Source organism: Monodon monoceros, unplaced genomic scaffold (genome assembly GCF_005190385.1).
Source record: "Monodon monoceros isolate NGI ecotype Baffin Bay Population unplaced genomic scaffold, NGI_Narwhal_1 Super_Scaffold_8, whole genome shotgun sequence".
NCBI classification, from domain to species: domain Eukaryota; kingdom Metazoa; phylum Chordata; class Mammalia; order Artiodactyla; family Monodontidae; genus Monodon; species Monodon monoceros.
Genome location: NW_021703785.1, coordinates 44637274 through 44663235, shown reverse-complemented (window position 1 = coordinate 44663235; position 25962 = coordinate 44637274).

Genomic DNA, 25962 nt, shown 5'->3' with positions numbered 1-25962 from the left:
AAGTGGATCACTGTGGCCATTAATAATGATTGTTCCAAATTAGCATACATTCCTTTAGTTGGGAAACAAAGTGAGAGTGCTACTTTATACCCAAGGAGATCTCTCAATATTGTCACATAGAAAGGTGGAATAAATATTTTAGATTCTGTTTGAAAATCCAAAATATATTTCATACAAGGGCAATAGATCAGAATTAAAAATGAGAGCTAATAACTTCTCTAGTGTAAGAAAAAACTGTTAAGCAAACCAGAAACAAGTAGCTTAAGCTGGTAAGTTTCATCATTTGTTTTTATTACCTTATTAACTTTTTGATTTTAAAGCATCTATGGGAGAATGATATGTGAGAGTTAAGATAATTATGTAGAAAAATAACTAGAAATTTGGGAAAATACCATCATGCATGTATTAGTCAGAAAGGAATAACAAGGGAAAAAACAAGCAACCTGCAATTCTTAATAAACTAACATAAGTTTATTTCTCACTCTCTGGAGACCCTACAGCAGGCTGGGCAACCCTGGGCATCTGCTCTCCATATGCTGACTCAGATATCCAGACTACTTCTATTGTGGCTGCATCAACTCCATAAAGCCCAAAGCAGGGGAACCCGAAGGGCATTTCCTTTCTTCATCATGAACATGAAGTTCATTTTTTCTGCTGATATTTCATTGAACAGACCTAATCATTTGGCCTCATCTAAATTCAAGAAGGTGATAAAGTATAGTTTTTTTAGTTTTGTTTTTTTGGCTTTAAAAAAAATTATTTTATTTTACTTTTTACACAGTGGGTTCTTATTAGTTATCTATTTTATACATATTTGTGTATATATGTCAATCCCAATCTCTGAATTCATCCAGGCACCACCATCCCCCCAACTTTCCCACCTTGAGGTCCATACGTTTGTTCTCTACATCTGTGTCTCTATTTCTGCCTTGCAAACTGGTTCATCTGTACCATTTTTCTAGATTCCACATATATGGGTTAATATACAATATTTCTTTTTCTGTTTCTGACTTACTTCACTCCGTATGACAGTCTCTAGGTCAATCTATGTCTCTATAAATGACCCAATTTTGTTCCTTTTTATGGCTGAGTAATATTCCATTGTATATACATACTACATCTTCTTTATCCATTCATCTGTCGATGGACATTTAGGTTGCTTCCATGACCTGGCTATTGTAAATAGTGTTGCATTGAACATTGGATGCATGTGTCTTTTTGAATTATGGTTTTTCTCTGGGTATATACCCAGTAGTGGGATTGCTGGGTCATATGGTAATTCGATTTTAAGCTTTTTAAGGAACTATAGCTTTTTGTGTGTAAAAGATGGATAAATATGAAATAGGTTGTGGAAGTATCCAGCACAATGTCTGACAAAATGGGATATACTATTTAATTACAAAGAGGATTGATGCATTTATAAATATTTCAAATTTCCCTAAAATATATATATATAATATATATTTATATATATAATATATATAAATATATATTATATATATATTATATATATATAAATATATATTTATATATATAAACTATATTAGAAGTACATGCTAAAATATAAACAGTGGTTTCTGTATGGGAGGATTGTTTTTGACTTATTTTTGAGCTCTTTAGACACAATATTATATAATTTTTCAACTATAAACACATGTAAATTAAGACACATACAATTAGAATATGTGTATAATTATATATGTAGTATATAGACAGAGATTGAAACACTCCTTTCTTTTCTCTATTTAATTTATTAAATATGAATATGAACAAATTCTGTATACCATTCTTTGATTTCTTTCTGGAAAATTGCCTTTCAAATATATAAAGGTCTACAAAAATTATAATTTTTGCAATCAATGGTCTACTTAATTCATTAATTTGTTCAGTTAATATTTACAAATGTCTTTTTGCCAGACACTGTTCTGTTACAGAGGATTTAAAAATGGGGGAAAATTAGGAGTCCCCATGGAATCTACATTCTAGTAAGAGAAAGACATAAAACAGATGAGAAAAATCAGTAAAATATATAAGATGCTAAAAGCGCTAATGAGAGACATAAAACAAGTATTAGAGATAGAAGTACAGAGGTGGTAGAGGATGGAACTTAATGTTAAATAGCATGATGAGGGAAGACCTCTTCATTAAGCTGATTTCTGAGTAAAGAATTTAAGATAATGAGAAAGTAAGGCCATGTTGACGTCTATGGAGGGAGCATGTCAGAGAGACTAACAAGAAAAAAATACTCTGAGGCAGAATGTCGGGTCTGGCTGGAGCGGGGGCGGTGGGAGTCATAGAGTGAGGGGTCAGACACGTGGCAGCATAGTCTCTGTGATCTTGTGAGCCATGACAATGAGTTTGGCTTTTTGAGTTGGGAACTCATGGGAGTATTTTAAACAGAAGAAGAGATCATATATATTCTCAGTCACTCTGGCTGCTGTGTGGAAACATATGTTAAAGAGGGTCAAGGGCAGAAGCAGAGAGATAGTCAAGAGCAAGAATCCAGATAAGGGATAAGCTCTTTACAACTAGAGTGGTAGCAACGGAGGTGGTAAGAAATGGCCAGGTTGTTGATTCAGTTTGAAGGCAAATTCAAAAGGATTTGCTGACATATCACATTTGGAATGTGAGAGGAAGTCTTGTTCACCTGAAAGAACAGAATTCCCCTTTAGGGAATTCTGTGAGAAAAGGGAAAGACTGTGAGGATAGGTTTGAGTCATAAAATCAAGAGTATTCTGTATATGTTAAGTTTGGAATAAAATAACCAAGTTTAGGTGTTCAAAAAGCAACTAAATACACTAGTCTGCCATTTTGGGAGGAGAGAATTGCCCTGAAACTACAGTAATAGTATGAATTAATGTTTATATTGCACTGATTAGATGCCAGGAACTGTTTTTGTTATTATATTCATTACATTTATTTCATACAAATTTCCTATTAGAAAAGTACTATTATTATCAACATTTTACAATAAGGAAACTGAGACACAAAGTTAACTATTTGTTTCAAGGACTAATGGATAGTAATGTATAGCCAGAGTCTGTTTGTCTGTTAGCCCTGTTTACTGTTTCTCTTGGTAGCTAATCATCATAGAGCTAGTTTTCAAAGCCATAAAATGATGAGATCACCAAAAGTCAGGAGAGGATGGAAGAAGTTCAAAGACTGAGCCTTAGAACACTTCAGAATTAAGAATTAAGAGTTGAGAAAAATATCACCTCTGGAGGTGAAAAAAGAACATCTTATAAAAAAGAAAATAAGTAAGTCATGCTTTCTTGGAAGCAAAGACAGTGTTTCAAGGAGAGGGTGTGATCAATTATGTCAAAAAGTGCTGATAGGTCAAACAGGAAAGGCGCCAGATTGATTTTTGGATTTAGCAACATGGAGGACATTGAGAACATTGACAAGATCAGGTCTAGTGACGGGACAAGAGCGAACTTCAGAGGGAGAGGAAGTGAAGATAGGGAATGTAGACAATTTTTTTAAAAGTTATTTTATAAAGCAGAAAAGTAGGGATATACCTAGAAGGGGTAATAGGGCCAATAAAGGAATTTTTAGTTTGTTTGTTTGCTTTTAAGATTAGAATAATAAACCAATGTCTGCCCTCTCCAAAGGTAGAGTGTGTAAGTAGAGTGTATATACACAAATATAAGGAGGTGTTAGGATGGAGGAAATTATCATCCTATTTTGTTTGTTATCTCAGTGAATGAGAAGGATTCTTCATCTAAGAATTGATGTGAAAGCTGGGCAGCATGAGGTGAACCTCACTTATAATAGGAGCAATACAAATTAACACTACTCAGAGATGCCACTCACCATCTAACAGATGGGCCCAAATGGAAATGTTTGACGATATACTATGTTGGTGGAGCCTAGGAGGGAGACAAGCTCTCCAATACATTGCCAGTCAGAGTAAAAAATGGTACAATCCTGATAGAGAGGAATTTAGAAGTTTTTAGAAAAAGCATACATGTATTTAGCTTTTCACCCAGCAAACCCACTTCTAGGAAACATTACCAAAATTATGAAAAAGTTCTTGCATTTTATTATTTATTGTGTAATTATAGAAGTTTGGAAACAATCCAAATGTGGGTAAACGTAGGACTAGCTGAAAAATTCATGGTTCAACATATGGCAAAACTTTGTACACGTAAAACTCTACAATGACTTGGAATGATCTACAGGTAGGATTGTAAAGGGAATAGGAAAATGTGCAGAGCAACAAATATTTTGTGCTACTTTTTCACAAAAGAGGGAGGGGGATGTGTATATGTACATAGACTCATATACATATATATTTGTTAAAAGAAAAGCTAGAAGGGTAAATAAAAATGAATACAAATGCTTACAATGGAAGTGGGAAGAGAAAAGTGTAGCAGGCAGAGACAGAATTGAGAACCCTCATAGCAATCTTTGTTACACAGTACTGATTTTGATAATTTATGTTTGTTTTACATGCTCAAAAAAATTGTATCAAAGGAAATATAGACAAACACACAGAGAAAGAGAATGACAATAGAGTATGCTGCCAAAGTTTGGATACTTAAAAGAAAAAATTGATAAATGTGTAAAAGTATGTTAATAGAATTTTATTTTGCATTTCTGTTATTATGGAAAAATTGAGCACTTTCTCATATGTATGTTTGTAAAATGTTTTTCTAATGTGATGTGATTATTTGTTCCTTTCACCAATTTTTCTGTCATGTTGGTGTCGTTTTGATTTTTAGGAGTTCTTTTTTATGTTAGGGATATTTGCCTTCTGTCTGTGATATGAAGTGCAAATTTTTTACCACTTTGGTTTGTAATTTAGCTTACATTTGTTTGTTTGTTTGCTTATTAAGATACAAATTAATTCTATGTGTTGAAGTATATCAAACTTCTGCTTTTTTACTTCAGAACTTTAATTCATACTTAGGAAAATTTTTCCCATGTCCAAAAAGGAAAGATTTTCCTTTTATTCTCTCTCTCTCTGTCTCTGTCTCTTCCTTTCCTTTCTACTTCCTTCCAAATGCCAAAGTAAAAGTTGTACCTGCCAAGGTTAAAAAGCAAGGCTGGGGCTTCCCTGGTGGTGCAGGGGTTGAAAGTCCGCCTGCTGATGCAGGGGACACGCGTTCGTGCCCTGGTCCGGGAACATCCTACATGCCGTGGAGCGGCTAGGCCCGTGAGCTATGGCCACTGAGCCTGCGCGTCTGGAGCCTGTACTCCGCAACAGGAGAGGCCATAACAGTGAGAGGCCGGCGTACCGCAAAAAAAAAAAAAAAAAGCAAGGCTGACTTTATTCAAGGCTATTGTGATAGGGAAGAGATGATCATCTCCACTGAAACAAAGAGCTGAAGTGTGTTTAAGAGCTGGGATGGGAGGATCCTGGGCCGTCTGCATTTGCTAATCATCCTTACCCAAAACGAAGGTAAACTTTTTCTTACTTTCATGACAGGAGGTAGTTTTACAACTTGGATCAAGGTGTCAAAGTAAGTTAGGCTCCTACCCTACCACAGAATCTGGGAGATATAGCCACGATCTTCCTTGATGATTACATTTCAAAGGGATGGTTCCCAGGTCTTTAGAAAGAGTCATGAACAGTAAAGCTGGCAAGAAGCGAGCCACAACTACTGAAGCCCATGTGCCACAACTACTGAAGCCCATGCACCTAGAGCCTGTGCTCTGCACCAAGAGAAGCCACCACAATGAGAAGCCTGCGTCTCACAACAAAGAGTAACCCCCGCTCACTGCAACTAGAGAAAGCCTGCGTGCAGCAGCGAAGATTCAATGCAACCAAAAATTAAACAAATGAATAAATAAATAAACTTAAAAAAAAGGATTTACATCTCAAAGGAGCAGAGGGTGGATTTACAATTAAAAGTTTTCTAAAGAAAATATTTTAAGAAAAGAAATATCAGTGGTCTAGAGTAGGGAAGGAGGCTCTCTAAAGTTTAAGCAAGCTGAGGGGAATGTTAGGTTCCTCTTGGTCCTTTCCTTCCTTTCTTCCTTCCTTCCTTTTTTCCTTGCTTCCTTCTCTCCTTCCTTCCTTTTTTTTTTCTTTCTTCGAACATTAGGTATTCAATCCTTTTGAAATTTATCTTGATGTGCAAATTGATAACTTTGGTTGCTACACTTGGTACTCACCTGCAATCTAAAGGCAGGTGACTGAGGGACTATATTAATGGAAGCTTTTTCAATACCTCCATCAAATGAGCAGTGCTGATTTAAAAATAAAGAAAGAAAGAAAGAAAGAAAGAAGGAAGGAAGGAACGAAGGAAAGAAAGAAAGAAAGAAAGAAAGAAAAGAAAAGAAAAGAAAGAGTCTTCCATAAGAACAACAAGAAAAGAAAACTCAATTCCTCTTATTTTCATTTGAATCTTCATTTCTGTGAGATGTCTTTATTATATTCAGATAGCTATATAACCTTGAGATATATCTAGGAGATTTAAGACTCATTTTATCCCTTCATTCTTTATAGGTATCCAAACAAAAGAGGATGGATGGTTGAGTTTGTGAGTTTTTTAATATTTATTGAAAAATGTGGCAAATATACCAGTTGTGATTAATCAGTATTACCTTCTAGTTCTTCTTAGACTAAATGCTCAAAATTAATTGTGGTCATATTAGAACAAAATCTTCCATGTAACACAGAGAAGTAAGATATGCATTCTATAAGGCTATCCCCAATATACAAGATTTTAAAGAATGAAATAATTGAGCTCATTTTCAAGTTTTGAAATTTGCTTTCTCTCCTAAAAATCATTTCTGGCCTTGCTGCTAATATAATTATTAACAGAAATATCCAAAAATTAAATTTATATATATATGTTTTTCATAAAGGTCAATAAAATACATGAATAATTTAAATACAGAATTTATTTTTAAGTTGCTGAGAAACAAAATTGCTGAGAAGTCATAATACTGTACTTTTCATCTGTCCAACCATGAATAGAATAAAATTAATATGTAGTCAAAAACAGAAATAACAAGAAGACAAAAATATATCCATACATATAAAAACTTTGGCATTGTCTTTGTCTACAAATTAAAAAAAGTTAATATTCACATAATATGAAAAGTTGATGTGTATATGTGTGTGTGTTTATGTTCAATGCTTTAAGAAAGAAAAAAAACAATGCAGGACATGCACAGAACACCTTTTTTAGCGTTTATAAATTACATATATTTAACCATATATTTAATGGACATAGAAGTCAAGGGAGCACTTACTAGCCAATTTTGAGATCATTTGAGCATCAGAAAGAGTAATGAACACAACTGATTGAAATGCATTGACTAAAAATGAAAAGAAAAAAAATCACTGTTCTAAATTAAAGCCGGATAAAGTGAGGTGCAACTTAATACAATGACTAATCCTTGACGTAATAGAATATAAATGGACACAAATATTTTGCCCCTCCTTCCATCATGAAATGAAGTCTACTCCGTTTCCCTGAACCTAGGTTGGCCTTGTGAATTGCTTTGAACAATAGACTGCAGCAGATTCGAGGCAGTATCCGTTCCCAGGTAAGGCTTTAGGCTTGAATTTCAGTTTCCTCAGCCAAGAACCTTCTGCCTTTGCTCTTGGATCCCAACTGCTGTATTATAAGAAAGTTCAGGCTACACTCACGTGGAGAAAGACCCTATGACGTGAGAGGCCATTTTGTATATTCCAGTCTCAGCTAAACTCCCAGCTGAATGCAGCCATGAGTGAACGCAACCAGCGTCATGTACAGCAAATGTACCAACAAGCTGAGTTTTGCCCGAATCTCAGACCAACAGAGTCGCGTGAAATAATAAATCATTATTGTTTTAAGCAACTAAAAATCTTTAGTGTAGCAAGATATAATGAAACATCTTGTGATATCCTATACCAACAAACAAAAGCCAAACAGTTTTACGGGAGAGCAAATGTGTCAAAGTGTTAAGAATTGAGGATTCTAGGTGAAGATTGTGAAGATGTTCACTCTATTATTCTTTCAACTATTCTGAAGTTTTTTTTTTTTTCCAAAATAAAGCAGTAGAAAAATAGGAATGAACAAATGAATAAATGAATAATAAATGAATATGTTGTAATGTTAGAGAACAGCTCTCTGAGTCCTCACATCTCATTTAAATTTGTACACTGTTCTCACCAAGCATTTCCTATTCCCTTTCTCTGATTTATTTTTTCATATAAAATTATTTTATATTTATGTGACAACCTAGATATTTTTATATATTGTTATCATATAGCATTTATTTACCACCCACCTACATGTTATCTGTATCCCTCACTCCTCCCTCACTATCTATCCCTCATTCTGATTTCACTCTTGCTAGGTCATAAGCTCTAAGAAAACAGAGATTTTTAATGTTTTGTTCGTTGGTAAATCCCCAGAACTTAGCGCCTGGTATGTAGAAAGTGCTTAGTAAATACTTATTGAATTAGCTCATGCTGACATTAAAGAGTATATTTAATAGTAACAGCACCATTGTATTAGTAGAATAACAATGTATTCTAATATATTCAAAAATAATATAATAAATAATATTTACTATTGAATGCCTATCACATCTCAAAGATGTACTTTACATATATAATTTCTAATTATTAACACCTTCAAAGGTATGTATCAAGTCCATTTTATAAATGAAGGAACAGAGATTTCAAGGTGCTCAAAGTCAATAGATAGCAGAAAGTTATCTAAGCACCAGTCTTCACTCTTCCAAGCAGCTTTCCTCAGTTCTTGTTCAGAGCTTGTTTTGTCTGGATGGGAATTCTCATCTTCTCTGGGCTACTGAGCGTTGGGTGAGATTCATTAGGAGAGGTGATGGAAAGAATCAGGCTGATTATAAAGAATCCAATTTGTAAAATTACAATGGCATGTGAGGTTCGGAAATACATTATTAGTCACTACATATTTCTGCTTTTCACTTCAATTTTATTAAAACATGCTGGGTCAATAAAGGAATCAGAGTTTTAGAGCAAAAGTATATGACTTTTGTTTAACAATATTATGTACTGCCAATCTGATGTCCACTCAAGTTAGACATGACATATGACATATTCATTAGAGTCACTGGAATTCCTATGAACAAAACAGTTACAAACAAAACAGATGACAAATTAAGTAAAAAATAACAGAATTAATTGAGAGAAATTGGGCTATCTTGATTTTTTTTCAGCAAAAGAGATTAATCCTTGACAAAAGCAAAATGCTGTATTAAAATGTCTTAATTATTGGAGGCAGGACGATCACCTGGACCAAATAATCTGAAGAAATGCTCAAAAGTAACCAAGCTAGTTGAAATTTTAATCTTTAATTTTCATCAACAAATGTTATTTTTCAAAAATCTCCTTCTCCCATAAAGTGTATGTTGAAATTTCTGAAACAATCTACCAATTTACACATATAATAATAAATATTATTTCACTTTTTTTTACCTCATGCCAACACCCAAGACACTTTTGTTCATATATGTAATGTTTTACCTTCTAGTGAAGATAATGGAAGTGTGTTAAGACAGTGCTGGACATTATTCATTTATCAGTATTACAGCAACAAAGGATGAAAATAAACAGAACTCTGATGAAAGTACATAGATACTGGAATAACTTAGGAGATCACCTTGCTAGATGTGATGCAATTGTTTTGGCAAATAAATGATGCTCTGGGATACATATCTATATCTATTTGTTCTATATCCAAATGTGAAGAGAAATTTACAGTTAGTGGGCTAGGGGAGAGTCAAAATTATCAAAGTCATAGACATAAGGATTAAAAGTAATATGGTGTCCTCTATGATACAATAACAGAAAAAGGATATTAGGTTAAAAACTAAGGAAATTTGAAGAAACTATATATTTTACTTAATAACAATTTATTAATATAAACCCATGAGTTGTGACAAAGGTAGCATACTAATGTAAGATATTAATAATAGGAAACTGGGTATGGAGTATGTGTAAACTTTCTGTACTTCACAACTTGACAACATTTTGGAAATCCAAATATATTCTTATAAAAAGTTTGTTGAAAAGAAAACAGAAACAAAAAACATGCAATGCTTTCATCGCCTAGTCAGGTGTGTTTGTATTTAGTTGTTGCTATCTTTGATGTGTTTTTACTTAACAAGAATTGCAATTGTATCTTAGGGGAAAATGTAATGTAAATGTTAAAACATAATTAATGCCTATTTAAAATCTTGATTTCTCTTTGATTAGAGAAAACACACAATTTCTCTGTTGCCCCATAAGAAAGAAAATGGTGCTTTCTCCAGATCCAGTTATACAGTTGACCTAGCATTAACTGTTGAAAAGAAATGGAAGAATCATATTTTAACACAGCCTTAAAAAGTAGAGGTATTCTTTGCCTGCTCACAAAACTTTAGCTCCCAGATCTGTTAAGGAGAAAATGAAATGTAATTATAACCTCTGATTTTGATTTTAATAAATAATTATGTAATATTATTACTGTACTGCAATTATATTAATCTGGTGTGTTTTTTAAATATAAATTTATTTGTTTACTTTTGGTTGCATTGGGTCTTCGTTGCTGCACACGGGCTTTCTCTAGTTGCAGTGAGCGGGGTCTACTCTTCATTGCGGTGCATGAGTTTCTCATTGCAGTGGCTTCTCTTGTTGCAGAGCATGGGCTCTAGGTGTGCAGGCTTCAGTAGTTTTGGCTTGCAGGCTCTAGAGTGCAGGCTCAGTAGTTGTGGCGCATGGGCTTAGTTGCTCCGTGGCATGTGGGATCTTCCTGGACCAGAGCTCGAACCCGTGTCACCTGCATTGGCAGGCTGATTCTTAACCACTGCTCCATGAGGGAAGCCCCATTCTGGTGTGGTCTTATTTTTGATTTTTTTTTTTTTCTGTTAAAGAAGATTTGAGGCATGCAATATGAAAATATTTTGGTTAAAAAATCAGTTATAGCTAACATGTTTCATAACTGCTTGAGAAAATTCTGTGCACCTTTCATTACTTAAATAGTCAGAATATTTTATGCCACTATACCCCTGTTTTTGCAAGAGTGTCAACAATATTTATAACAAGATAATAATTGAGGTCAAAGATGGTGTTAACACAATTCTAGAACATTTTTGCTATTTATGTGTCTTTAGGCTATTGATTTAAATTTTACCCAATATAGTTTTCTCATCTGCTAATGGCAATAACATTCTCTATCTCATAGAATGTTATGAGATTAAATTAGATCATGTAAATGTACCGAATTATACTCTGGAGAGAAGCACTAAATTGATTATTTTTTCTGGTTTTGGACTGCTTTTTCCCTTTATAGTGAAAAGGGGAAATTGAAATTCAGAATATAAACAATTACTATAATAATAACAAGTGGTTCTGACATTTATATTATAGAATTTAAAATAATTTCTGATGTAGGTTTACTTCAACCTGTCACATTATCTATCGATGGCAGAGCTTTTTGTTCCAGTGAAACACCTTCTATTCTTTTATAACCAAGCAAAAGTCATGCCTGATTTACTGCAAATGAGATTTAGGCTTTTGGTATGTAAAAATTAACATGTTTTACTTTGAGAAAAACACACTAATATTTACTATGCATCACCATACAGTATCTGCAATATAATATATACAGTAAAGATAGATGGATACGGGTAGATAGATGGAAGGAAGGAAGGAAAGAAGGAAGAAAAGAAAAGAAAGAAAGAAAGAAAGAAAGAAAGAAAGAAAGAAAGAAAGAAAGAAAGAAGAAAGAAAGAAAGAAAGAAAGAAAGAAAGAAAGAAAGAAAGAAAGAAAGAAAGAAGGAGAGAGAGAGAGAAAGGAAGAAAGAGAGAAAGAGAGAAAAATTCAATCAACTGTATATATTTTCTTATGCATGTAATTCTGTCTGTGTGTGCATTTCTGTATGGATAATTATGTACTAAGTATAAGTAAGCAAGTTACTCCCTGTATTTGTGAGCTTTATCCCTAATTGTATTATTGATGAAAGTAAACCTTTGGGAAAAAAATCACTTTGGCATTTGGGATTCCTACGGAGAGAATAGGGATTAAAGAATATACTTACAGAAAAGGAGGTAAGAACAATTAGTAATTATAGCTTATGAATATTTACAAATTAAAGCTACTTTTAGACCTAGAGACTTATCATAAAAATGTTTACTATGCAGAAGATGTTCCTTTCAAAAAAATACTATTAAACAAGAATCATTCTGTACCATGTTTAGAATCCAATATTTTAAATTACTTTAAGACAGGTCTGTCATAAGATTTCCTTCTAGAGATTTTGTATAAATAACCAAATAATTTGGTATCTTTATCTTTTTTTAAAGTGTAAGGCCTAGTGTTGATAATCATTGAGATAGTTTCTCTGAGTATTTAAATGATTCATTTGAAGGAGGTGAGGTGCTTTGGGGAAACTTTATTAACTTTTCCAGGAGCCAAGAGTATCATTTAACAAATGGTTACTGTCTCTTCCCATCAAAAATGGCCCATTACAACCAAGTCATGTATCATATATCAGGTAAATCATATGTTGATTGAGCTGGAAAGATTAAAAACCTTTCCAGAAGAGGATAAAATGAAGCAGTAAACAACTGATATTAAAAAATGAAGTCTACTGCCATCCTGTAGTGCTTAGTAAGTCATTAGCTCATGTTCACTTCACATTAACTGACTTCACATCAGTATACTACCATATTTCACAGCATTTATCAATCCACAAAAAGAATCAAAGCAGTAAGAAATGTGCTTTTCATTGTCGATCAGAAGAGCCAATTACAACTTCTAGAAAATCCCTGTCGAAGTCAACGAAGTGCAAAGCAAGCAAAAAAGTCACTTCTCCAGGGTATGCCTTTTCAGCAAGATTTGACAACTTGCAAAAAATTATCTGAAATGGTGATCACAATCATTATGTGTCTATCACACAAGTGCTAAATGGATGTGTACTACATGCATCCTATAAGAATAAGGAAGACATTTTAAGGATATTGGATTAAAGTGATTTCAGTGTCCTTGTAACCTCATAAGCAGATATTCAAGACAGTCCTCTCTTTTAACTTAACCTGTACAAACAAAAGTACAGATTAAGAATTGTTTATCATTTTCAACTTCTATAGGATATTCATCTATATTGAACAAAAATTTATTTTTTTTAAAGCACATATACCTGAAGCAATTAAGAAACTCTAAAATTCCACAATTTCTGGAAAATGGAGTCCTTGATGACTTAGAATCTAATATTTATCATGTATATTATATAACAAGTTGGGTCACTGAAATTCAGCAATAACCATTTTAAGTTATGTTTTCTATAGATACCATCAGAAGCATGATTACACATTCCTGATTCTAATAGCTTTTAGTTTTTTTGGAAACAGTAATTAATCAGTTAACAATTAACTTAAATAGAAACAATGGAAATCTAGATATCTAAGTTGTATTTCAATTTCACTTTTAAACATCTATGATTCTAATTTTTTAATGAAATCCTTTGCTTTTCATGATTTTGAAGAAGACCTCTTTGGCCAAGTCAAATTTTACAGTTTTGGGAAAAGTCCTTTGAAGGACTTATAGAACAAGAAACAGATAATGGTGGTTTATGACAACACTTTATGAAGCTAGAATGAGTATAACTATGTAACAACTCAGCTATAAGTTTAGAAAGATATCATCAAACTGACTTAACACTATTGTATACCAAAGGAGAGTCCCAAAAGTAAAGGTATATTTGTGTCAGTTGTAACCAAAATACCTTTCTAGAACTGGTTATAATAAATTTTAATCAGAAATATTTAAATTCATCTCACATAGATATAGATTTCCACAATCAAATAAAACATGATTTGTTATACAGTGATTTGTTCTACTATCTCAGAAGTCTTAAAGAAAATGACAACCCAGTAGCAACAAGCACCCAGACCTTGGTTTCTAATATCATTTCCAGCAAAAGGAACCAAGAGCCCTTGGAGTAGCATCTGATTCTAGGCTGGGACAAGAAATATACAAGAGTGTGCAGAATTTTGTAGTGCCATAAAGTAAAAAAGTGCTAAAAAAAAAAAAAGTGGATGAGGGTATGTCAAGGGAGCACATGAGCCATCTGAAATAGGTAACAATAGAAAAAGCTGAAGATTTTGAGCAACAAAATGAAAAAAATGGTATTGGATTATAATCCAAAGTATAAAATACATATCCATGAGTCCATTCTGATAAAAACTAAGATTTGAATAAATTAATAGATGGAAGAGAAGAGATAAATCTTCCATGCATTTATGTTGCCACTCCACCCTCAAGGAGAGGGAGCTTCCTTACATTACTGAGGTCTGCACATAGGGACTTCCAAAGAATATAGTAGAGAAAGGAGGAAGAGAAAAAAATGACTTTACAGTGAATAAGCCTGACAACACTGCCTTAGTGTATATCAACTGTCAGAAATCATGTTAATAAGATGTAGACATGATATCATATGATGAAAATGGTGCTTTACCTCGTAACTTTTTTCCCTAAAACCTGTAGCCTCAGTTTTATCATGAGAAGGACATCAACCAAATTCCAATAGTGGAGATCCTACAAAATGCTTGACTGTTACTCCTCAAAGCTGTCCAAGTCATCAAAAATGAGGAAAGTCTGAGAAATTGCTACAATAAAGAGGGGCCTAAGGAGACATGACAACTAAATGTAATGTGGTATCCTGAATAGGACTCTAGAGCAGAAAAATGACATTAGGTAAAATCCAAAAGAATATGAATAAAGTAATGACTTCAGTTAATAATAATGTATTATTATTTTATAATTGTATCAAAGTATCATATTAAAATAAAATAATAATAAGGAGAACTGGATGCAGGACATATGGAAACTCTGTACTATCTTCTCACTTTTTCTGTAAATCTCAAACTGTTTTAAAAAATTAAATATTAAAAGTGGAAATATAATAATGTGTGAAAATTTTCAGCCTAGGTGCTTCATAAATATAAGTTAATAAGTCTAGACATTTCTGATGTTCTGCCTTGTATAATTACAGTGCATAATCTTGAGAATATTGGTACCATAAAAAATGTCTAAGTGTGGGAATGACTAGATAAAGGATATAATTTAATAATTCTTGTCTTATTCTACATGAACTGTATTAATTTCATTAATCTATCAAGTAAAGCCTGAACACTTTTGGTTAACTCTGCTCCATCATCAAATCTCATTTAAATAATAGTAAATGCTTACAAAGTTAAAGAGATCAGTAACTAGGAAATTGGAGCAGGGCAATCTGTTCAAAGTTTTGACAAAACTATACAAATCTTGGAGATAAATGGCAGAATTTTCATTTGAGCAGATAAATATGGAGGCTGAGAATAGAGAGCACCTCTACCTTTCTAGTCAGCAGGTAACAGAAGCAGGAGAGAAAGGCAGCAGAAATCTGTTTTTTTTAAATAAAAACTGTTTAAAAGTAAATGATTATTAACAAAATTGACTCTGCTTATGGAATTTCTATACTGACCACCTCTTCCCTCAAAAGCAAAACAGTTGCATCTGCTTTATTTCTTTTATTCATACCAAAACTTGAGGAATGCTCTCTGCTCTTTTATTCATACCAAAACTTGAGGAATGCTCTCTGACCCTGTAAAATCATAATAAGTATAAACTGCCATAGAACTTGAGTTTCCAGTGTGAATGTCAGGGTCATAGAGCAAGGCCCTTATATTTTGCCTTAGGGTGGGGGAAGCAAGAGTGGGCCTGCTAGCTTGTTCCTCTACCATTCCCCTACTGTTAATTCTTTCCAATTGAGAGCCTCACCCACATACACAAAGCACATAGGTATACCTCATTTTCATCTAGGAAGTCCATTGATGAAATGGTTCTACAAAATGGCAACTAAGACAACTGCTTAGATGAATCAACATGGTCCTTCATTTAGAATGATATGAAGGTGTGAGAAGGAAAAAGCACAGAACAGAATAACAAATAATGAACAATGTTCAAATACAACAGGAACAAACAAAAGAATTACAACTGACTCTCAAGGACACACAGGTAAGTCAAGGCCCACAAAATTAACTTACATTTCCTATTTTCCTACTTAGTTTCTGCAGATATTTGAGGAGAAGTTGGTAAAGGGAAACATTCACTTTCATATAATGCTAGTGGTAATGAATACTGATGCAACCAGTGGGAGCAGTGTTATTGCATAAATGTTGACCCCTTGACCCAGAAGTTATACTTGTAGGAATCTCTCCCAAAGACGTATGAGAAAAGCATGAAGTGACACAATCACAAAACTATTTATTATATTTTTAATTGCAAAAGACTTGAAACAGCCCAGACACCCCATAATTGGGGAAAGTCCAAATGAACTGCATTTATTGCTTACAAAGAAATGTATGAGAAAAGTAAAATGGAAGAATTCTCCACTCTTCTGTAGTAGTCTTCAGGACATATTGTTAAGTCAAAAAAAAAAAAAATCAAGTTTTAGCAGAATATATATACATATATATAATGTAAACCTTGTGTAATAAATTCTGTATATGGAAGAATATGTGTGTTACGTGTGTGTTTGTATATATGTAAACATATTTTAAAAATAATAAAAGGAAAATGAAAAATTAATGCCAATAGAGAGAAAAAGAAAGCATGAGGGTGGTGGTAAGAATGGAAGGTAAACCTCTCGATTTTATAATGTTAACTTGGGAACCAAATACTTATTTACCTAATTAAAATGACTTAAAAAAAATCAAACCAATCCATAATAGTAGTTTTAAAAACTACTTTAAAAGAAAAAACAAATTTACCCACACATATATGCAGTTAGTGACATATTCACACAAGGAAGATTTAATTCTATTGATTATTAACCATGACATTTTGATAGCATATATCTAATTAGAGTCATTCTAGGGAAAAAAATAGCACAAAGAAATCTTAAGTTGATATTGTATTAAAAACCAAATAAAGAATTACATTAAGGTCATTAGGAATCAAAATTTTCAACATTTGAGAAAAATGCAAATATAAAATCAAAGAAATTAAGTAAAAATCATATGATTTTTAACTTGAATTAGAAACATCACTATGTACTCATAGTTCATTTTTTTCTTTCTGAAAACAAAAACAAAACAAAAAATAACAAATTTCCAACTCTTTCAACTAAGTAGTTGTAAAACAATGATAAGTCAGTAAGAATGAACATCAGTAGTGTCCAGATTGTAGTTTGTAAATATTATTTACCATGAAATGAACTAAGACTTCTTTGAGAATGATCTGATTCCAGATCTGGGCAGGAAATATACAAGATAAGCTTGAGACATATTGTTGTGCCTAAAAGCAAAGGAAACTAATACCCTAGTATTCTATCTCAGGGGCAAAGAAACAAATTTGAAGGACCTAAAGATACATAATTTGAGCATAAAAAAGATTAATGAGTGTAATTGAAACATATCAAGTATATAAAAGATCAATGAGTTTTTAATGACACTCCCCATTGTTGATTGTTAAGACACCAACTTATTACTTTTTTTTTTTTTTTTCGCTACACGGGCCTCTCACTGTTGTGGCCTCTCCCATTGCGGAGCACAGGCTCCGGACGCACAGGCTCAGCGGCCATGGCTCACGGGCCTAGCCGTTCCGCGGCACATGGTATCTTCCCGGACCAGGGCACGAACCCATGTCCCCTGCATCGGCAGTCGTACTCTCAACCGGTGCGCCACCAGGGAAGCCCCCAACTTATTACTTTTAAGAATTAATAAATTAAGAAAAAGAATCAAGGATTTGTCATGTTCTACATTTACTGACTGTCTGCTGTATCCAAGTAGTTGGTCTGGGAAATTTCTGCTTCAGATCATCAGTAATTTATCATAGCTATTAAATGTAGAACAAATAATATAATTAGAGAACCACCATTTTGCCACTCTTCAGGAAATAATGAGACCATGTTCCTCTATGGCTACTATGGCCATCAGTTGAAAGTTTGACGTGGAACTTTATAACAGAAGAATCAATGACAGTATGAAGGTGGATGTTATAATAGATAAATCAGTCAAGCAACACCTGAAATCACTGATTAATTTTAGCATCACACACACACAAAAAATGGGACTATCAGACATCATGGGCATGGTGATATGGTAGAATTAGAAAAACACAATACTCTAGGTAGCTCATAATTTTTTAGGTAGTCTTCTTTATTAAAACATATTTCCATATATTCTAGATTTCTTTCTTGCTGGACCATTGACTAATACAGACAGGGTTAATATCACTAGCCCCAAGAAATTGTCTTTCAAGATAAAATTCACACCCTGAATTACAATTCTATTACATGTGATGAATTCAATGCAACCTCCTTGCTTGAGAAAAATGGCTCATTAGTAATCTTTGAGATGTATAATCACAAGTATTCAAGTTATTACCAGTTGTAGGGATAAATGAGGTCACAACTAGAAGTGAGAATTTCAGTGGTCAACTTGCATTTATTTGATATAATATTGAAACTGCTACAAAGACTGTAGTGTGTGCTAGCTCTTTCTGACTGTTGGGAGGCATATAAAAAGAAAAAAAATAACTCTAAAGCCTCAAACCCCCAACCCAAGACAAGGATGGAAGTAGAAAGCTTTCATGGCAGCATTGTAAAATATAATCTCTTCTTGAAACAGGTAGGCAGAAATGGCTGAAAATGAAATGACAAACCTGATGTTGAGTGTAGCAAAGTTGTAATGATAAAGGCATAACTTCACTGAAGTTCATATGCTAAGGTTATGATACTGATTTTGAAGAATTAAGAGACTGATACTTGTATTTGGGACATTAGGACAGAGATAGACTAAAATTAAGCTAAAAATCATCTTGAACATTCCATGCATCTGAAAGCAATCCCTTCTTCCTTTCTGAAGAAACAGTCTTCTCTGACATAATGACCTTTCAAGGATTTCATCAGGAGCAGGTGACCCACTGACTCACAGCATTTGCCAATTCGACTCGAGATGTCCCACCACCCATCATTGCCTCATATCTCCTAATGAAGGTTAATCTTGGCACCGTTCAGAGGAAAATTGCAATGTCAGCTCTAGGAGGAGGTAGATTATTCCAAGAATTATAGGATCTTGAGAGTTTGTTTCAACAGCATTCTAATGTAGAAATAGGTTTTATAGACATTAGACCCAAGAAAATTAAATATAAGACTGGGTCAGACAATCAGCCTGGACTTGGAATTTAATGTGTAAGCAAGTGAGAATGACTCTAACAATTTACTTATTTAATTAATTGAGGCTTAGATTCCAAAGTGGCTCTTTAAAGCATTTGGAGCAACAGGAACTCTATTCCTTGCTGGTAGGAATACAAAATGGTACAGCCATTTTGAAAGGCAGTTTGGCAGTTTCTTACAAAATTAACATACTCTTACCATACAGCAATCTAATTTGTCTACACAAAATCCTTCACAGGAATGTTTATAGCAGCTTTATTTATAATTGCCCAAACTTCGAAGCAACCAAGCTGTCTTTCTGTATTTGAATAGACAAACTGTGGTACATGAAGACAATGGACTATTATTCAACAATAAAAGGAAATGAGCTGTAGAGTCACTAAAAGACATGGAAGAAATTTAAGTGCACATTAAGTGAACAAAGCAAATCTGAAAATGTTATTTACTGTATGATTCCAATGATATGACATTCCAGAAAAGGCAAAACTACGGAGACAGTAAAAAGATCAGTAGTTGCCACAGGTGTGGATGAGAAAGGGATGAAAAAGTGGAGCAAAGAGGATTTTTACGGCAGTGAAAATACTCTCTGTGATCCTATAATGGTGGGTACGTGTCATTTGTCTGAACCCATAGAATGTACAGCACCAAGAATGAACTCTAATATAAACTATGGACTTTGGGTGATAATAATGTGTTAATGTAGGTTTATCAATTGTAACAAATGTACCATCTTGTGGGAGTTGTTGATAATGGGAGAGGGTATGTATGTGTGGAGTCAGGGAGTAAATGGGGAATTTCTGTACCTTTCTCTTAATATTGCTGTGAATCTAAAACTATTTAAAAAATAATAATAAGGTCTTTAAAAATATATGGCCTTCCAGTTAATGAATCTGAGATGTCAGAACTTCCCTGGAAACTAATATTAATGCTTTGGAGGACAAAAACAGTCTTTGAAAAACTTTTAGGCAGTTGTTTTCTTTAGGCTGGGATGAAGGTGAGGTATGATACTATAGAACCATGTTCTCTGATTTCCATGGGGCTCTTAGAGTGACAAAGGGAAGGGGGAATTCCTTACTTGTCAGAAACTGTCACAGTTGCCTTTTATAAGGCCACAGTTACCTTGTAGGTGCGATAACAAGTGCAATAATAATGCCTTTCTTTAAAATAATTAGAAAAATAAAAACTAAATATTTGGTTAATTGTAAAGAGAAGATTTTTGTGTAATTTTTACTCTTCTGTATCTATGCAATTTTTTTTATTATAGGAAAGAACATATAATATATACTTAATTTTTAAATTAATTTTTGTTTTAGATTTTTTTTGATGTGGACCATTTTAAAAGTCTTTATTGAATTTGTTACAATACTGCTTCTGTTTTATGGTTTGGTTTTCGGGCCATGAGGCATGTGGGATCTTAGCTCCTTGACCAGAGATTGAACCCTCACCCCCTACATTGGAAGGCAAAGTCTTAACCACTGGACTCCCAGGGCAGTCCCTATACTTAATTTTTTAAGTGCATCATACAGTATTGTCAAGTATCAGTACAATGTTGTACAGCAAATCTCCAGCACTTTTTCATCTTGAATTATTTATACTCAATATCCTTTGAACAGCAACTCCTCATTTCTCTCACCCTTCAGCCCTAGGTAATCTCCATTCTACTTTTTACTCCTATGAATTTTACTATATTAGGTGCACCATATAGGTGCAGTTTATCATTCTATTCCTTGCCTATTTCACTTAGCATAATGTCCTCAAGGCTCAACAGTTCTGTAGCATATGACAAGATTTCCTTTTTTGTTATGGCTGAATAATATTCCATTGAATGTATATACTGTATTTTCTTTATTCATTCATCCATTGACGGACACTTAGTGCATTATCTTAGAGGCAATGCTTCAGTTTTCACCCTTGAGTATAATGTTAATATCCTTCTATTCCTAGTTTGTTGAGTATTTTTATCATGAAAGAGTACTGAATTTTATCAAATGCCTTCTCTGTAAGTTTTATGATGATCATGTGATTTTTATCTTTCCTTCTGTTAATGTGGCATATCACATTGACCAATTTTTGAATATTGAGCCATTCTTATATCCCAGGGACAAATCCCATTTGGTCATGGTTTATGATCATTTTATTGTGCTGTTGAATTTGGTTTTCCTGTATTTTGTTGAGGATTTTGCATCTATATTCATCAGAAATGTTGGCCAACAGTTTTCTTGTTATGTCTTTTTTCTGTCTTTGATGTCAAGGTAATACCCGGTCCATAAGATATACTTAGAAATGTTCATGCCTCTTCAACTTTTGGGGAAAAATTTGAGAAAGATTGATGTTAAGTCTTCTTTATATATTTGGTGGAATTCAGCCATGAAGTCCTCTGGTCCTGGGCGTTTTTTGTTGGGAGATTGTTGACTACTGACTCAATCTCTTTACCAGTCATAAATCTGTTGAGATTTTCTATTTCTTCCTGATTCAGTCTTAGTAGATGGTATGTTTCTGGGAGTTCATCTATTTCTTTTAGGTTATCCAATTCCTTGTCATGTAATTATTCATCAGAGTCTCATGATCCTTTGTGTTTCTGCAAATTTTATCCCATGTGTAGATTCATGCGACCACTATCACAATCAATATACAGAATACTTCTATCACAAGGATTACTCATGCTACCCTTTTAGAGCCACAGCTACTTGTCTCCCCATCTTTTCCCTCTAACCACTAGCAAGCACTAATATATTCTGCATCTCTATAATTTTGTTATTTTGAGAATGCTATATAAAATATATCAAAAATTATGGTGACTTTTGATTTTGGATTTTTTTTATTCAATATAATTTCCTTGAGTTACATACCAGTTGTTACATATATCAATTGTCCATTTCTCTTTATTTTTTAAAATTCATTTGCTAATTTATTTATTTTTGGCTGCATTGGGTCTTCGTCGCTGTGCACAGGCTTTCTCTAGTTGCGGTGAGCGGGGACTACTCTTCGTTGCAGTATGCAGGCTTCTTATTGTGGTGGCTTCTCTTGTTGCAGAGCATGGGCTCTAGGTGTGTGGGCTTCAGTAGTTATGGCGCACGGGCTTTGTTGCTCTGCGGCATGTGGGATCTTCCCGGACCAGGGCTCAAACCCGTGTCCTATGCATTGGCAGGCAGATTCTTAACCACTGCGCCACCAGGGAAGCCCATTTCTCTTTATTGTTGATTAATATTCCATGCTATGGATGTACCACTGTTTGTTTTACCATTCACCCATTAAAGAACATTTTAGTTTTTTCTAGTTTAGGGCTATTGTGAATAAAGCTGCTGTGAACATTGATATACAGATTTTTATGTGAATATAAACTTTCCTTTCCCTGGAATGAATGCCCAAGAATAAAATTACTGGATTGTATCTTAGTTACATGTTTGGTTTTGTATGAAATTACCACACTATTTTCCAGAGCAGGTGTATTATTTTATGTTCCCATCAGCAGGGTATGCGTGATCCAGCTCTTCAATATCCTCTTCAGCATTTGTTGTTAACACTATTTTAAAATTTTATTTTAGCCATTCTGATAAGTTTGTAGTGATATCTTATTGTGGTTTTAATTGTATTTTTCTAATGTATTCTGTTCCACTGACCTATGTTCTACTCCTCCACCAATACAAAACAATCTTCATTATTATAGCTATGTAATAAGCCTTAACAGTGGGGAGATTCAGTCCTCCAAATTGATTCTTCTCTTTCAGAATTGTTTTAGGTATGCTATGTCCTTTGCCTTATCATATAATGTTTATAATAAACTTGTCTGTGTCTAAAAAACCTGGCTAAACTTTTGATAAGAATTGCAGTAAGTCTAAATATTAAATTTGGAAAAATGGAGATTTCTGTCCTCTTATTAGTCTTCTAATCCATGAATTTCCCTTCCTTTGTATGCATGTTTCATTAATTTATGCTACTTTCAAAACTTTAATTAAAATGTTTATTAAATTATTTTTATAGTTCTGACTTTATTATTAGCTGAAACTTCTAAACTTCTAATCATATTGCTATTTTGCCAGTACCACAAATGTTACATGTACAATTAAAAAATGTCAGAGTGGAGAGGCAGGGTAGGAGGATGCTGAGATCACCTCTCTCATGAATGCATCAAAAATCTACAACTACATGGGGAGCAACTCTCACCAAAAACAACCTGGAAACTGGCAGAATGGCTCTTCTACAACTTAGGCCATAAAGAAAGATTCACACAGAGTCTGATAGGAAGGGAGGAGGAGTGATCTATGATCTGGTAAAGAACCTCACCCCTGGTGGGGGACCCAGAAGAGGAAGGGGATACCAGGGGCTTAAAGACCATTGCTGAGCAGTGAGGGGTTCAAGCCACATATTAGGTACCCCAGCCCTGGGGTCGGACATCAGGAAGATGAGTCTCCTTAGCTGGTATAAAAAAAACAGAAGGGCTTACTGGAGGGCTGTAGGAAACCAAGACTCTGCTCTTGAAGAGCATGTGGACACACTTGCTTACTCCTCTTCACAGTGTAGACAGCAGATTAAAAACCATCTGGAGCTCTGGCTGGCTTGCTGGGACCACGCCAGTGCACTTCCCAGTCCACACCAGATACCTGGTCTAGCTCCTCTTTTTCTAGTGCTGCTCTCCACTAAGGCAGAGGCTGCCATTGCTAGAGAGAGTGCACACACTTAGAGGGAATTGAACCAGCTCAGACCTGACCCTGCCTCTGATAAGTGCAGAGGCAGCCATTGCCAGAGGGAACACACTTGCCCATTTTTAGGATGAGAAAAACTATCTCCAGGATAGAGACTGACATTGCCTGCAGGAGTGAAACCAACATAGTATCGTGGCATCAACACCTCCAGTACCCAATCCAGTATCTAACAAAGGTGCACACAATGAGGGCAAAATGGAAACCAGCACAGAAGTGCACAAGCTCTCAGGCTCTTGCCACTTCCCCAAACAAAGAGGAGACTGTCATTACACAGGAGAGAAACCCACTCCCTTAGGCTTTCTGATCTAGCCCCTTGGGCCCCTAGCCTACCCCTGATAGGGAAGTGACTGTCATTGATCATAGGAGAAGCCCTGGCTTGCACATGACTCTGGTGCTTGTCTCTCCATCTCCTGCACTACCTCTCAACAAGGTGGTGGCTACCAGCACACCACAAGTAAAGATGTGTCTATCAGCTTAAAACAAGTAGATATAAGTATAGGTCAACTTATTCAAAATCCATAGTAACCACAAATTAAAAACCTATAATAGATACACAAATCCTAGAAAGAAAAAAACACAAACATAACAGTAAAGAAAATCATTAAACCACAAGGGAAGAGACTAAAAGAAGAAACGAATAGATAAGGACTACAACCATAAAACAAGTAACAAAATGGCAATAAATATTTACCTATTAATAATCACTTTAAATGTCAATTGACTAAATGTTCCAATCAAAAGACATAGGGTGGCTGATTGGATAAAAAAAAGAAAGAAAGATCTATCTATATGCTGCCTATAAGAGACCCATTTCAGAGCCAAAGACACAGATAGACTAAAAGAGAGGGGCTGTAAAAAGACATTCCATGAGAATGGAAATAAAAAGAAAGCTGGAGTAGCAATACTTACATTAGAAAAGGTAGATTTTAAAACAAAGTCTAAACAAAAGACAAAGAAAGGCATTATATAATGGTAAAATATCAATAAAAGAGGTTACCAAATTTGTAAACATATATTCACCTAATATAGGAGCACCTAAATATATAAAAATAATTTTAACAGACATATAAGGAGAAATTGACAATAATACAATAATAATAGGGGACTTTAACACCCCACTTACATCAATGAACAGATCATCCCGAGAGAAAATCAATAAGAAACTATGACCTTAGATGACACATTAGATCAGTTGGACTTAATAGATATCTACAGGGCACTACATATCAAAACAAGAGAATACATCTCATTTTCATATGCACATGAAACATTGTCCAGGTTATACAACATCCTAGGCCAAGAAATGAGCCTTCAAATATTTAAGAGGATAGAAATTATATCAAGCATCTTTTTTGAACACAACAGTATGATACTAGAAATCAATTATAAGAAGAAAAATGGGAAAAACACAGACATGTGGATACAAAACAAAATGCTACTAAAAACAACAGTGGGTCAATGAAGAAATCTAAGAGGAAACCAGAAAATACATTGAGACAAATGAAAATGCAAATGCAACATTTCAAAATCTATGGGATATAACAAAAGCAGTTCTAAGAGGGAAGTTTCTAGCAATACAGGCCTAGCTGAAGAAACAAGAAAAATCTTAAATAAACAACCTAACCTACCATCTAAAGGAATTATAAAAAAATGAACAAGAAAGACCAAAGTCAGCAGAAGGAAGGAAAAAATAAATATCAGAGTGGAAATAAAATAAGAGTAGAAATAAAATAGAAGCCAAAAAAAAAGAGAGAGAGAGAAAATCAATGAAACCAAAAGCTGGCTTGTTGAAAAGACAAAAGAAATTGGTAATCCTTTAGCCAGGCTCATTAAGGAAAAAAAGAGAGAGGGCTCAAATAAACAAAGTAAGAAATGAAAGAGGAGAAATTATAACAGATATCACAGATATACAAACATAAGGGAATACATGCCAACAAATTGGACAGCCTAGGAGAAACGGATAAAATCCTAGAAACATACAGTCTTCCAAAACTGAATCAGAAAGAAATAGATAATCTGAACAAACCAATCACTAGTATGGAAATTGAATCAGTAATCAAAAAACTTCCAACAAACAAAAGTCCAGGACACAATGGCTTCACAAGGGAATTCTACCAAATTTGTAAACAAG